This window comes from Lathyrus oleraceus, chromosome 6 (genome assembly GCF_024323335.1).
Source record: "Lathyrus oleraceus cultivar Zhongwan6 chromosome 6, CAAS_Psat_ZW6_1.0, whole genome shotgun sequence".
NCBI classification, from domain to species: domain Eukaryota; kingdom Viridiplantae; phylum Streptophyta; class Magnoliopsida; order Fabales; family Fabaceae; genus Lathyrus; species Lathyrus oleraceus.
Genome location: NC_066584.1, coordinates 132504075 through 132519200, shown reverse-complemented (window position 1 = coordinate 132519200; position 15126 = coordinate 132504075). Strand labels below are relative to the sequence as shown.

Genomic DNA, 15126 nt, shown 5'->3' with positions numbered 1-15126 from the left:
AAATTATATTTATCTTATAATGTATTTTAGTAAAAATAATAATAATTAATTTACTGTGAGTAAATTATTATGATATATTTTGAAATAAATAAAGATAATAATCAAATATCATATGCATTTTTGTATTTGTTAGGATTCAAACCTAAGACCTTTTATAGAGAGTGACCTTTTAAAAATTGAAGATAAATTTTGAGAGATGTCACGTGAGAAAATAAATGATGTGGTATAATAGAAGTTGAATTGTCGGAAGATAGTTTAATGCATTAGATAATATAAATAGAAGTGATTTCTCACTTGCTGACGTAAGTACTTCACATGTTGTTGACATCTTTGCTAATGAGAAATCATAGTTATTGTTTCGGATTGAAGATAGGGAAAAATATATTAAGTCTCCCTTCTAAGTGTATGATATGTTAGATGTAGTTATTTAGTGGGTGAATTATTTTATTTTACCTTAATATCTAACTTATAATAGATGGTATATAAACTACTTGCATACTCATTTGTCTCAAATTACATTCCTTCATTTTTACAGGTATTTTAGAACTTTAAATCTTATTTTTTATTTGAAAATCATTTTTCAATTCAATTGAAAATTTTGTATTAAAATTTTACTCCAACATACTTAGATTTCAAATGACGACCCCCTCCATTGTCAAATTTTGACATGCATTTGAGTAATATAGATTTTTATGTTTTGTTTTAATAATCTTTTGGATAAATTATGAGTCTCAATTTGTCGCAGATATCTAAAGACGTATGAGTAGTATGCTCTAAATTCAATATGCTACCAATCTTCACTTTATTCAATGATATCAACATAATTACGATGGAATTTATTAACTTATGAAATTATTGAAAGAATAGATAAATTAAATTTCATCGCCCCTTATAGCCCAGTGCATGAGCGTCGTCAGTCTCGTAAATTGAAGGCTTGCAATTCGATCCTGCAAGAGGGAAAATATATTATTGCTATAATTTTATTCATTTATGTTTCGAAGTTCAATTTCTTCAAATTTTAGAGAGAAAATCATAACTTTATTTTAACATTTGTTTCTTTTTGTTTTCATCTTAAAGAATATAAATCTGTGTTTTTTACAACCATCCAGTGGGTAATGTTCTACCCTTTTGAGAAAGTTTTGTCACTAATTTTGTTTTTAAAGTTTTTGGAGAGTCTAATATTTAAGTTTGACAAGAAGCAATGCATATAATAACATATTCCTTAAACTCCGACAATGGTTGTTTAGGCTAAGTTATTATCTTAGGTTCATTCTAGTAATTTGTATAATGAGTTGGAAGAAAAACTTGGAAAAGTTTAATACATTTCAATTTTTCATAATTGTTTTTAAATAAACAAATACGGATAGTAACGTCAGCATATATTTTTGAGGGGCATTTAGTTCTAGATCTAACATATTCTAAATATAAATTTATTAGGATTCATAATTATTTCTCTTTATCTAATCATTCAAGATGATAAACTCTAATTAAGTCGAGACTAGATCATAGTTGGCTCATTGTGAACTTGAAAATAGATAGTCGGTTCTCCCAACTCATATCATAGTTGGGTTTCTTGTTCGAATTATTTTTTACTTATAAAAGTGAAGGTTTGAATTATCTATACATATCCTTTCAAGTTAATACTTCAAGAATGTCTTCTTTCACAAATGTCAAACCCTAACATTTTCCCTATTTTTCTCAATCCCCTAAAATTTTCCCTAGTCATTTAGATCATTCATTTTCACATAAATTTCTCAATGTAATACCATTGATTCAAAAGGTCTTGTTATTTATGATGCTTATTTCTCTTGGATTAGGTCTTTGAGAAACCATAATGTTAGCCTAGACATTTTGATTATGTGGATTACATCATGGATAGAAGAATTTGGAAGTATTGGACAAGTTTGAATTTGGTCAACAAAGTCAACCATGGAAGGTTGACTTTTTATTGACCAATTTCTTTATGGAACCTTTTACCTGATAGTATTGGATTTCCTTTTGTTTTATGGATGCAATTCATTCAAGAGTTCAATTTTATTCAAGCATTCAAGATCATTTCAAATTCAAATTTTGGAGGGAAAGGTATATAGCTTGGAATACAAGGCACACATTACATTCAAAAGGGGCATTTTTCATTACAAAATCATAAAATTGCATTCCAAGAGGGAGAGTAACAAAATTATACAAAAAAGTCATTTAGGACCTAGAGTTACTTTTGATCAACTGTTGACTTTTTGATCAAACAGTTGACCAAAGTCAAACTACTTTTCTTTTCATCCTCAAGGTCTTTCATCTATGGTCCTACAAGTATTCAATTTATCCAAAACTCCTTCATGATCCATGGTGTCATCATGCCTTTCCAACCTTGATAGTCCCTTGCTAAATCACCATTGTGTTATGGCCAACCAAGCATACAACAACCCTGCAGCAATAGGAATTGTCAACATGCATTCAATTATGTTTCATACCAAGTATATCCATAACATACCTACACAAACTCATAGCAATATACATACATCCAATATTCCATGATATTCACAAATATAAACATAATACATGGTCAACCAAGTCATAAAATTCAATGAACACACACAATGCATGTTCTAAGGACTCGGCAGGAATATCCATTGTCAACAAACAAACAAACTATCATTAGCAAACAAGCCATAACATCCATTTTCAAATTTCCAATTTACAATTAACAAAGTTGTTCACTACACTTTAATCCCAACCTACTAAAATTAACATAATATCTCTCTCTCTCTCTCTCTCTCTCTCTCTCTCTCTATACACTCTCTACACTCTCTACACTCTACACTCTCTACACTCTCTCTCTCTCTACACTCTCTACACTCATCAGCAATAACAACACAACAATTTCAACCATTCCCTATAGACTACTTGGAAGAAGAGGAAGAAGAAGATTACTCTAAAAGGAAAAGATTATAATTATGAAGATTTTACCTGGGTTTCTAAGCCAATCTCTGGTTTTCTTGTGAGTCAACACCAAATTCGAAGGGCCTTCAGAGCTACTCCTGCAGATAAGCTCATAAGTTATCCTTTTCTTCTTCTGTGTGCACCTTTCTCCTTGCCATTGTGTTGTGCTTGTTGCGTAGAACCACAACCCTCATGTAATTGCATGAACCATAGCTTGTATGGAATTTAATTCATATTTTGCTTAGATCTGGGGTTTACTGTGAGAATGGATTTCGTTTGGGTTTCGTGGATGAAATAGGAAACGATGGTGAGAAATAGAGAGAAGACGAATAGGTGAGTCTTTTGGTGGCGTTTTGGTACTAATTAGCCTTGATATGCCGCCTCCGGCGCGGTAGAGCAAATTATGACAAGGATGAGAGTTATGAGAGAGGAAGGGAGGTTTGGATGTGAAGATGTGAAGAGGAAGGAAGGGAGGTTTTTCTAAGCAGTACATCCACTTTGCTTATTCACCCCCACCATTTTGAATGCAAGCAAAGAACTACCATGGGCCTTTACTGCATGGGCCCAACGTGCCTTTCCTAATTGCACACCCTGATCCAAATTCACATAGCCTTGCAGAGTTGAATTTGATTATTGATTATTAATGTTTTTCATTTTCTTTTATTCTTTTTGTCACACATTAAAATACTTAAAAATACACTATAAAAATAGTATAATGTTTAGACTAGGTTTTGATTAGGATTAATTTTTTAATTGAGATTAATTGCTAGTTTCTTTTAATTTCATTTTAATTATTAATTAGAAATTAGGATTAACATTGATTAATATAAATCTTTAATGTCAGTATCTTTTTCATGTTTCCATTGAATGATTCTCACCATGATCCCTTATTAGTGGATTAGTTGATCAATTTCATTTTGATCAATTAATTACACTTTGTGATTAAACTTGTCTTAGACTTTTCATGAACAATTTGTATGCTCCCATTATTTAATAAAGTGATCATAAGTCCCTTGATCACTTGATTGAGTTAGACCTTTGTACTTGCATTGTACTGGATCCAACTAGCCAATCTCAAGTAAAGATCCACATTCAAGACCCTAGAGATAAGAGAGCATCAAGACATGGTCATGTTGAGCTTCACACATTACCTTATCATTTTTAAAATAAACAAAATTACTCTTCTCTTTCAAAGCACCTGTTAGTTATGATGTAAATTGTGCACACAAGCCTTAAGCAATGGAGAAGAATGGGATGGATATTTTCTACCCTTGTTTGAAATACCTTTGGATACGGGACATATGCCCTAGTTATTCAGATTATTCACCTTCGTTCATAGACTTTAGTGCAATTCAAATCAAACAACTTTCAAACTTTCTTCCCCACTGAAAACACTTTAACAATTAACATCCACAATACCTTTCTCTTTGGACCAAACATAAAACTCTTTGGACACCCATACACTCTTGAGTCTAATCACCTTCTCTTTGTTAATCACCTCCTATATGAGTTAAATACCTTCTCTATAGGAAATATACCCGAACGCATCGCACGTTCGAACATCTAACAGAGTCGTCATCGAACTTTATTTATTCCCAAAGGAAATGGAAAACATCGATAAAACCCCGGGGAAAGAGATAACTGAGTAAGAAAGTTGGTTATGCAAGGGGAATGTATTAGCACCCCTCACATTCGTTATACTCAACGGGAATCATTTTGATTGTTCTTGCTTTGATGGGTGTTATATCAAAAGGTTACTTGCAAAAGAATAAGGGGAAAAGAAAAGAAATAGATATAGTGCTCTAAGAGGATTGGAGCTCTCATGCCTACGTATCCTTATAGTGCAATAAGGACTTCAGAGCTTCATAGTTCATAGAAACTAATGGTGGGAGGTAAAAATAAGTTGTGAAAAAAATATGGTCTGAACCAAAGGATAATATGGTTTGACTCCAAAAAGGGATGAAATCTGAACCCAAGAGGAAAACTGGCATTAATCGATATGTGGGGGGCCATGGGCATCATACCATTATATACTGTACGACCGAAAACAAAGAGAATTAAGTGTTTTGCATCAAGGAAAACATCTCTTGGCTCACAAGAAAACACCGAATTGAGCTTAAATAAATAGTGTATTTGGCTCAAAGAATGAGGTATATCACATGAAGTGAATGAAGGTAGTAGGTATGAATGAATGTAGTGATTAGAGGAATCATGGAGTTGAATGGAAGAATAGATAAAAGCAACCAAAGTCAAAGAAATGAAGGGTTTGGTAAAAGTCACTAAAGGTATGATTTGGAACCAAAAGTAAGGGTATATTGGAATCCATAAGAGAAATGGTATTTGAAACCTAAGAGGAAATGTAGCATGAACCAATATGTAGGGGGGTACCTGCATCATACCACTATATATGGTATGGCTGAAAATAAAGAATTAAGTGTTTAGCATCAAGGCAAACATCTCTTAGCGCAAAGGTGGAAAATTATCCTAAAAGGGTATATATGGAAATCCCAAAGAAAATGGTATTTGGTTCCAAAGAAAGGCAGTATGTCACTAAGGTGAATGGTTATGATTGAAGATAGGTGATGGATCATGAAATGTATGAATGGTTCCCTAAGGCAGAAGAAGGAGAAATAAATAAGAATGTGCTCGCCAAGGATTCACATCTTCGTGCCTAAGTATTCTCACCGTGCAATGAGAAAGTCAGAGCTCCGTAGTTTGTGGATCCACGAAAAAAAGAAAGCATAAATTGATTGGATTGCCCAAAGGCAAAGCAAATTGCCTGAAAAGCAAGAGTGTGGCATTAACCAAGGATTCTAATCAACCATAGTGAATTTATGAAAGCATGGTATGAACCAAATATTCTACCAGTGTTTGAGACTCTATAGGTTAGGGAAAGATATTTGTTAGGGTTTGTAACCCTCCAAGGCATGATAAGAGATAGCTAGAGTCCGTAACTCCAGAGTGAGATGAACAAAAGTCAAAGTCTGTAACTTACAATGAAATTCCTATTTACCGAAGTCTGCAATTGTGTAGGCATAATCAAAGGTTTCTAGAGTCTGTACTCTATGGGTAAAGAGAAATGATGCCAAAGTCTGAATTGTATAGGCAAAAAGATGATGCCATAGTCTATAATTCTGTAGGGTAAGGAAGTCAAAGTTTGTACCTTATGGGAAAAATCAAAGGGTTTCCTGAGTTTGAAACTCTATGGGAAAAGAGAAGTGATGCCAAAGTCTGTAACTATGTAGGCACTAAAAGGGGTAGCCATAGTCTGTACTCCATGGGCAGAATGAATGAATGCCAAAGTCTGTAACTTTATAGGCAGAATGAAATGTCAAAGTCTATAACTGTATAGAAAAAATCAAGGTTGTCAGGGTCTGTAACTCTAGGGGAAAAAGAGAGTCTATCACTATCTGTAACTATGTAGGGCAAGGAAGCCAAGGTCTTTATCTTATAGGAAAATGAATAAAGAATACCAAAGTTTATAACTGTATAGGCGATGCCTGAAGTAATTGATTAAAAAATGGGTGTGCGACCTTGAGGTAATGACCCTAAAAGATATATGGACATCAAGGAGAAAAGTCTAGTATTGAATCCAAGGGGAGAGTAATGGTGCTTCACTATTGAAGAAGGATTGATGTGCAATGATATTTTACTATTGAAATGTTGAACGATTGATGCTTGCTTGAAGAATACTTATCAATTGTATGATTCAAATTGCACTAAAATCTATGAACAAAGGAAAATACCTTGAGCAACTGGGTCATTCGTCATGTACCCAAAGATATTCTAGACAAGGATATGAATGTTCCATTCTCATCGTTCTTCATTACTTAAGGTTCATGACATACAACTTGAATCAAAATTGACAAGTTATTGATAGGAGATCATGAGTGTTGATCCTGATGATACAAGGTTGTTTATTGTGGAAGAAGATTTGACAATCATTTGATTTGAATTATGATAAACAACTAGGTCATTTTGTCTCATACCCAAAGATATTCAGAACGAGTTAATGGAATTCTCCACTCTTATTCCTTATCTATTTCTTAAGGCTCATGCCACACAATCTGAATTATGACTGACAAGTGTTGATACCTTTGTTGTGCTTGAGAAGTGGTCCACTTTGTCAGTTATGCGTGATTGATATTGACTTTGAAGTTTTGATCTTGGATTTAAACCTTGAGGTCTTGAGATTCAGCATATCCAATAATGCCTGAGCACAAATGAATTTGCCCTACCAGGTGATCAAAGGTCTTTTGATCACTTGAATAGACTTAGGGACTTAAGCAAGATGCAAAGGATTTGGTTAACCAAAGTGACCTTTGATCAATACTAATTAGTAGGAATGAAAAAGATTAGTTGAATTATATACACAATAAATATAATAAATTGATCAGTCAGATTATACCAGTTGAATTTTATACAACCTAAGCTAAGGAAACATGCAATTGTTCATGAGAAGGTCATATTAAAAGGTCAGAAAGTTATTAATCTAGTTACTTAATCAAAGTATATTTGACCAAATAATTAAATAAATCAAGGGAAATCAAGCCATGAATTAACAAAAGAATTCATTAAAGGTTTAATTAATTAATTACATGAACCAAAAGAAAATTTATCAATTAATCAAAAATAATTAACTAATACATTAATTCTACTTCTAGAATTTTAAACAATCACTAAAACTAATTTTAAAAAATTAATTCTAGCATTTTTACTAAATTAATACTAATGCTTATTTTTCTAACTAACTAACTAATGTATGTTGTAAGCTAAGCTAATGTATTAATTTTCTAAGTAAACTAATGTATTATATGTCTAAGCTATAGATTTTTTAAACTAAGACTAATAGTATATATTAAACAAAACATTAGCACATGGTAATATATATAAACAAACGAATTGTAATAGCGTCATCATTAGCATGTGATAAATTATACATTAAGCTAAAACAAAACTAAAAAAAAAAAGAGATGATGAAAATAAAAAACCAATATGGCATACAAGAAATATGTATTATGTATCAGTGATGTGGAAATCATAGTATACCATATTAAACAACATAAACTAAAAACTCATACGAATAATAATAATGTGGTGGTAAACTAAAGCTATGATGAAAGAACATACAGTGTGTGTAGTAATAACATAGAAGTAATAGCAATTATATAGTAAGAATAATTAATAATAATATAAAATATGCTACTAGTACATGTATAAAAAAAAGGAAGAAAAAATAGCAGGAAAGTACTACAATTCATAGAAAAAAAGAAATAGCAGTAACTTGATTAGTTATAACAGTGACATGATTATTATATACATGAGATTGAAATAGTAACATGACATTGTGTAATAGGAATTAGAAAAACAAAAATAGCAGCAACTTGATGCCAGTTTTAAACAAGCTTTCGGTAATGTTCAACAAAATCAAATTCGACAAATTAATATCATTAAAATCAGAATTTCATAAATAAATCAAATATAAATAAATCAAATATTGTAAATTACGACACAAACTACGAATTATACCGAAAAAATAGTAAAAAGGCAAAAATTTTGATTAAAGAATGCGTTGGTTCGATTAAAATATGCATCGGAACAAAAAAATAATTATATATTCACGATCAGCGCGAAAAATAAATTCAAATGGTATATTCACATGTTAATAATAGTTAAGAATTAAAGAATTATTGTTTTCAAGTTTATGTGCTCTATGCCAAAATAAGTGATTATTCCAACAAGTTATTTCAAAACAGTAGCTTACATTAATCAACAAGCAAACATCCAACAATTCATGGCAAGAGTGTGAAAGAGATAAAGGATTACCGATGGAGCGGAGATTTGCTCCGGTTAGCGTTGAAAATCGGAGCGTAGAAAAGAAACCTAGAATACTTCAAGAATAAGCTCCATTAATCCAATTAACTTTCAAGATTGGATAATTATTCTTGATGATGAATGAATGAAGAAGATGAGTCTTGAATATAGAATATTGATGAATAAACTTGAATTGATGAACTTTAGATGATGTTTGTTGATAAATCTTGATAAACTTTAGATGATGATTATTGATGATAATGTAGAAATTGTTGATGGACGATTTTTGATGATAATGCTTGAATTGTTGATTGATAATTGTTGATGGCTAAGTTCCACCATTTTAGAACTTCAATGTGAAGTTCTAAATGCTTATGAAGATGAACTTTAGTGAAGGTGAGAGAGAAGATGAATTGAGAATAAAAAAATGGTGAAAAAATAGTGGTTAGTGGTCAATTTTGAAGTTAGGTTAGTTAAGATAGTTAAGGCCAAAATTATGAAAAATAACATGTTTATATAGACTTGGTAGGTGAATGATCACCCTTGGATTGTGATCCAAGTAAATGGTTTATCAACGGTTATGAGTTAATTTAATCCTTAGTTGCGAATCACCAATTTCAACCATATGATCAATTGTTAAGAGTGACTAGGATTGAAGGAAAAAAATGGAGGTTGAGATTTGTGTTAGTTTGGAAGTTTGTGTTAGTATGGAAGTATGGTAGTTAAGGGTAATTAGGTAAATGGATGGCTTGTGGAGATATAGATAGTTAAGGGTAGTTAGATACCAATGCTGTTGGAGTTTAGTAAAAGTACCAAGTTAGGATGTAAGGCAAAAAGTCACTAGTAGTTAACTTGAATTTTAATGTCTTTACCTTGATTTTTCTATCACTTTGACTTGAATTTTGAGTGGTTTAACCTATGGCTTTTAATGCTTTTGAGAAGTGATATTTTCTAATAAATAAATGGAATCTTCCTTTTATTCCAACTTTGTCATTTCCTTTGAATTCAAGCAAATCTCTAAATTAAGTGATGATCATTTCAACCCCCCTGATAACCATGAATCTCAAATAAAGAGATGATACTTACCACAAGTAATACAGGAAATAAACCCGAATAATTACCAAATAATACTCACCTCAAAAATTCACTTAAACCGATTAAATCCATTATCACGAACCTTTGACCTAAATTTGTTACCATATACAAATGTCGATGAATGCATGATCAAATAGAAAAAGAATGCAAATGAACAAAACCAAAAGCCAAGAGAATTGAATGAAAAAAGTAAGACAACTTTTGGGGTATGACACCCACAGACAACACTTTAATAATCAACATCTATAATACCTTTCTCTTTGGACCAAACAAAAAACTCTTTGGACACCCATACACTCTTGAGTCTAATCACCTTATCTTTTTTAATCACCTCCTACATGGTTTAATCACCTTCTCTTGGTTAAATACCCATCTCCGAACCATGCATAACATTTGAGGCTAATCACAAGTTATTGGTTAAACACCTCTTGCATGGGTTAATCATCTTCTCATGGTTGAAACCCTTTTCATGCATGTTTTCCTTGTCAGACCCAATGCTTAGGCAAACCCCTATTTGTAGGTCTTGATCTTTGGATCTAGGCAAAATCCTAAAACTCTGCATTGGCCAATCACCAGTTGTTTGTTAAACGCCACACTCTTTGGTTTAAACACCATTTTTTCCTCTTTGGTTTAAACACCGCATTTATTTTCCCTTTGGTTTAAACACCAATATTTTCTCTTTGGTTTAAACACCACTCTTATTTTTCTTTGGTTTAAACACCACTTCTTTCTCTTTGGTTTAACCACCACTTTCATTTCCTACTCTTGGTTCAGACACCACTCTATGGGTTCAAACAATACAATCTTCGTTCAAACAACACCTTCACCATTTCATAAACTCTTTCTCAATTCAAATAAATCACAAACTCTTTTCCAACAACAAATTAATTTTCATAAAAGAACTGTTATAATTTGTTTCTTAGTAGTCAGACTAAAAACTTAAAGCATTTGAACGAGGATGAGAATCAGCTAATGTCAAACACTTATATGATACGATTATAATTGTTCCCTAAAAACAACCAACAATACGTAGTTTTCTACCATGGACTACGAAGCTCTGATTTTCTCATTGCACTATGAGAATACGTAGGCACAAGGGTTTGAATCCTTGGCGAGCAAATTAAAATAAACTTATTTTTTCCTTTTTATTAAAATCAATCACAAGTAACCTTTACATAATAACACTCATTCGCGTAAAGAACAATCAAAACGGTTCCTGTTGAGTACAATGGATGTGAGATATGCTAATACCTCCCTCTTGCATAAAAGGCTTCCTTACCCTATTTCTCTTCCCCTTGGGTTTTATAAATATTTTCCATTTCCTGTGGAATAAATAAAGTTCGGCGGTGACTCTGTTGTATTTCGAGCGTGGGATGCACTTAGGTATTTTATGAGGCACAACAACATGCAACTTATGTAGTTGTATGTCCCTACTTCAGTCAGGGGGAGATTCTATATCTGGTTATTTTGTTTCTTGTCTTATCGTTTTTATCTTTGATTTTATTTCAATTTGTTAAGTCTTCTTCAGCATTGCACTTCTCAGAATCAAGTTTGAAAAGATTCATTTTTTTAGCATGCATAAAATTTTGGTTAGATTTGATCTCAATCATGATGTTCTTTGATCAATTGCATATGTTACTGGAATGAAAACATTTGGTGTTCTTGTTTCAAGTTTGATTCAAAGTAAAATCTCAAAGTACCTTTAAAAGTTTGAAAATTTGAGATTTTAGAAGATTGATTCAAATCATTCAAAATTTACACTGCATTTTTTATCCTGGTCAAATTGGATATAAATGAAACCTAGTCATTTGATTCGAATCAATATGTGCATTTGATCCGAATCATTTTCTTGGTGACAGATTCTGTTTGATTTGATTTGAATCGAATTTTGTACATGATTCGATTCAGTTTCTTTTTCAAAAAAAATCATTGTCAAGGTGGTGGCATTTTTTTCGCATAAATATTTATACATGATTTGAATCACGTGGCATTTTATTCGGATCAGGTGGCATTTTATTCGAATCACCGTTTTCCATATTCGAATCAACTGTCCATTTTTCAAAATTATGTTTTTCCTTTTATTCCACTACACTTGCTCATTTGATCCAAATCATAGATTGCTCTTGATTCGAATCTAACTGGCTTTTTCAACCATTTTGTGTGCTCAATCTTAAGCACATATAATATCTCTTTGTCATCATTTCTCATAATATCATCTATCATTTGAACATAATTTTTAGTGTGATTTAGTAAAAAAATCAATTTCCTCTATTTTTAGTGTTCAAAGTCTTGCAACAAAATTCTTGCATCTTCAACTTTAATTGAGTTCAGATCTTCATAATGAGAATTTTGTAATTGATTGAAGGAGGTGCATACTTGAAACTACTCGTTCTTGGAGATCTTGTTGAGTTTTTCAAGTTGTTTGTGAGATTAAGGTGATTACCAATGGTGGTGACAAATTCCATTGAAAAGAATTAGGTTCTTCTCTCCACAATTGTCTTGGTAGTGACTGTGTGGAAAGCTACGGATAAGGCGGAGTTCCTCTCTGATATTCAAACAATTTCATTGCTCAAAGAATCGATAAGATCAAGGGGTTATAGCTACACATGAAGGCTTATAGCAGAATTGGTGTTATTGGAAGATTCAAGAAACGTATTTGAGTAAAGATTTTGTGGAAGGGTTTGAAAAGTGTGTTGTATACAAGTCAAGATCCAAATTAGGAGATTTATTTTCTCAGTTGTATTATGGATTGGTGATTGTATTAACTCTTGGAAATATTTTTCAAATAACAAGGAATTATGCAGGTTCCAATGAGAAACCATTGAAGAGTGCATGTAGGCAAAGCGAGAACGAAAGTTGAAGCACTATAAATCTCAGTGTCATCTCTCTTTCTCTCCCTCTCTCTCTCTCTCTCTCTCTCTCTCTCACACACACACACACACACACACACACACACACACACACACACACACATACACACACACACTGACAATTAATTTCATAGTGATTTCCTACTTAGGTTTTTCAATTCTGTCATATTATATCGTTTATTATTTTATAGCGAATTATTACATAAGCGTTAGGTTTTGTTGGAATTAGATAACTAGTTAAGCTAGTCTTGTTATTAATAATATGAATTGAATTGAATTTAGTATTTCATCAATTGAATCATTGTGTAAACACTTCTTGTGCATTACACAATTGAATTAACTCGTACCAAGCGTTTCATCGTTATAATCTTTGATATTTGTGAAACAATCTGTGTTGACTTGATCAATATTCAAACTGTATAATTTTCTTTTTCGCATCAAACTTTCCGCTTGCAACTCATTTTTGAAAACACTCTAATTTTAAAAAAATGATGCTTGAAATTTGGATGATGAATTTTAATATATCATTTATTCACATACATCATGGAATTTGTAACGTGTTTTAGGCAAGTGATAATTCAAAAAACAATCAATATTAGAAGGTAAAATCAGCATGTCTCAAAATCTTTCAAAAACACACCTAACACGTGTTTTAACGTAAGAAACAACAAACACAATATTATATTTTTTAATCATATAAAGTCCCTGAGACTAAAAAGGTACTCCCTCCGTTCCTTTTTAAGTGTCTTATTTTGACTTTTTACACATACCAAGGAAGTTAATCATTATTGTTACTTTTCAAACAATAATTCTTCTTTTACCTATAATACCCCTAATTATTTATTACATTCACTTTTACTTTTTCTCTCTCTGCAATCATTATCTAGGGGTAATTTTGACAAAATTGCAATTAATATTACCTTGAATTTTGCAAGTGACAATTAAAAAGAAACAAATTTTTTGTAAGAAAGTGACACTTATAAAGGAACGGAGGGAGTATATATATATATATATATATATATATATATATATATATATATATATATATATATATATATATATATATATATATATATATATATATATATATATATATATATATATATATATATAAAAGTTTAGAATAGGGGTTGAAAAAAATTACCATGCGATCCGTGAAAATTCCTTTGAAAGACATGACCATTTTTTCATTTGTTACAATTTTCTATGTTGGTGAAAGACTTCATGCTACAACGCGCAATCCGAATAGTACTTCCCTTAGCCACTACAGACTACTTGGGATAAGGCACATCAAAACATCACCAATTATGACGCTTAACACCACTTAACTAGAAAAGGCCATAAAAATGGAATGAAAAAAAAGCTAAAACAAACACAAAATCACACACATGCAATGTACATGAAAGGAGAATAACTCACAAACGAGACTGAAACAACAATTACAAAAAATACTAATCTAAAGATTGCAAAAAACATTGAACCAAACAAAGATTTGCGACCGATCCCTGCACAAAACAACATACCACAAGAACCAATTGAGAAAATTACTATAAATATTATATATCGTATTTGTCATGTGATATATGCAGCTAGTTGGCTTAAATGATATATATGCACTAGAATTTTAAAAAAAAAACATAACTCATCCAACCAAACATGGCTTATAAAACCAAATTTATACCAAAAAATTAGAAACTTTACCTTGTATTCTTCTATATTATTGTTCATATTCCTTTTTTAACTATAGAAACAATAATGCAATGGGATACCAATAAGGTCGGATGAAGAGCTATGAAATGCCCTATAAAATTCAATATTAATTATCAAAACTTCATATATGTTGGATTTTATTTAAAACAATACCGATATGAAATATTTCTAACAAAAGGACCATTGGAAAGGTTTTTGAGTAAAATAGATTTTTATACATTTATTTATACTATTTTTTAGAGAAATCATGAGTTTCAATTTGTTATAGATATCTTAAGACTTGTCAATAGTATGCACCAACTCAACATGCTACCAAAATTCACTTTATTCAATGATATCCAAATTAATACGATGGAGTTTATGAACCTATGAAATTATAGCAAAAATATTTAAATTAAATTTCATCTGCCCTTATAGCTCAGTGGTAGAGTGTCAGTCTTGTAAACTGAAGGTTTGCAGTTCAATCCTGCATGAGGGCATATTATATTATTGTTACATATTTATTCAGTTATGTTTTGGAAGTCCTAGTACCTCAAATTTTATAGAGAATGAGTAATGTTATTCCGTTATGAGAAAGTTGTCACTATTTTTGTTTTATGTTTTTTAAGATTTTGGAGAGTCTACTATTGAAGAGCGGCAAGAGGAAATGCATGTAACAACCCTTCCATTAAACCTTGATAATGGTTGTTTAGGTCAAGTT

General features: G+C 31.5%; 1 long non-coding RNA gene and 1 other non-coding gene across 2 annotated transcripts; one reads left to right on the top strand and one right to left on the bottom strand.

The window, feature by feature from the left end:
• Nucleotides 1-2114: 2114 nt before the first annotated feature.
• On the bottom strand, nt 2115-3443 carry LOC127091343 (uncharacterized). Its single transcript, XR_007791911.1, has 2 exons — nt 2965-3443; nt 2115-2422 (listed from the first exon to the last, which is right to left on the bottom strand). It is a non-coding gene; the product is annotated as an uncharacterized LOC127091343 (long non-coding RNA).
• An 11390-nt stretch (nt 3444-14833) lies between these two features.
• Nucleotides 14834-14905, top strand: TRNAT-UGU (transfer RNA threonine (anticodon UGU)). The gene has a single exon. It is a non-coding gene; the product is annotated as a tRNA-Thr (tRNA).
• Nucleotides 14906-15126: the final 221 nt, after the last annotated feature.